Source organism: Arachis ipaensis, chromosome B05 (genome assembly GCF_000816755.2).
Source record: "Arachis ipaensis cultivar K30076 chromosome B05, Araip1.1, whole genome shotgun sequence".
NCBI lineage: Eukaryota > Viridiplantae > Streptophyta > Magnoliopsida > Fabales > Fabaceae > Arachis > Arachis ipaensis.
This window is the reverse complement of record NC_029789.2, coordinates 131,740,465-131,742,145: the sequence shown is the minus strand read 5'-3', so window position 1 is coordinate 131,742,145 and position 1,681 is coordinate 131,740,465.

The following is a 1,681-nucleotide window of genomic DNA, read 5'->3' as shown; positions in this document are numbered from 1 at the left end:
TGCCACACTCTCTGTTCTTCAATGGAGGAAGAAGCTGAATTTATAGGGGCTGGCCGCTGGTTACCGGGGAGGGGGGTGTTCCCTGCATGTAGGCAGGCCTGCAACACGCTCCCGCGTGATGCTGCCACACGGAACCCAGCAAGCTTCACGGATTACACCGCTTCTCGCCGCCCCCGGTGCTGTCAGCGCGCTTTCTTTTCGCTAGCTCATCACGCCCCCGGCGTGTTGTCCCTGACACCACCCTCCCGGAAAACACCTCTCTCACCCATATCGGGCCAATACACCAACAATGTTTCCATAAAGAAAATAATTTCTGGGACATTCAATCATAAAAGAGTTTATTAATAATAATAAAAGAAAAATAATTATTTATACTAATTTATTTGATCCGATAATTGATTATTTCTTCCATTGCCTGAACATCTTCTTGTGTTGGTTCTTCCCATTCATTAATTTCAGAATTTGTTGATCCATTTTTTATAGTAGTACTGTCATCTTCATTGGCTTGTAACGAAACAATATCTTCAAACTTTTACAAAATACTTATGTCATCAGAATCCATCATTCTTATAAAATTATGAAAGGTGAAAGATGCAACAATAATATCACGCTGGGTTTTAAATTTGGCTCTTAATGACATGTTTTGTAGTATCTTCCATCTTGCTTTGCATACTCTAAAAGTCCTTTCAATTACTGTCCTTAAACTTAAATGACAATAGTTAAACTTTTCATTGTTTGATCTAAAATTTGGCATTAGTCTAAATTGTGGAATATGATATCTTGTATGACGATAAAGTCCTAAAAATTCCTTAAAAATTGGATAACCAGCATCAATTAAGTAATATTTACCTGAAATACATTAAAAAGTATACAAAAATCAAGTCAGTTCTACGATTTGAATTGGAACCTAGTTCTGAGGTTCAAGATATGAAGGAGATATTGAATGTACAAAATAATATTGCTATATTTACTTTACATTGCAGGGATGAGATTAAATAATCTGGAGGTGCTTGACTTAGGAGATAACTCATTGAATACTTCCACTACCATTCTATCATGTGTGGATGGCTTTTCATCTCTCAAGTCTTTATCATTAGCTTCAAATTGGTTCGAGGCAACTTCTTCCACATATGACATGCAGCTTTTCAAACACTCTCATCGAATTTGCTTAGTCTAAAGGTTCTTGATGTGAGTGGTAATCATTTGAGTAATGACATGCTTCCACCTCTGGCATAAGCATATCACACATTTGTATAGTAGGCATGTAAAAAGCACAGTTTAGTGCCCAAGTATTTGGCGTTGATGTACATTCATCCATGAAATAAAAGAGTAAAAAATGTCTTTTTAAAATTTTAGTAAGGATATTTTTGTCTATCAATGATTATAAAATATTTTTTTAAAGAAAAAAGATCTTTTAAAAAAAAATGTAAATTGTAGTTTTTTAAAAAAGATAATTTTTTTTTATTTTTTTAATATTTTTACTTTTATTATTAGAAATTTGTCAAATATGCTAAAAAATAAAAAAAAATATTTTTTATCAATTTAATTTACATAAAAAAAATTGAAAAGATTCATATGATATTTTTTTATTTAGATAAATTATGTAATATTAAATTGGATTTGGTTTAACTGTCTATTTTACCCCAAAACTTACTAATTCTTTAGTTTTGGCAAATTAAAG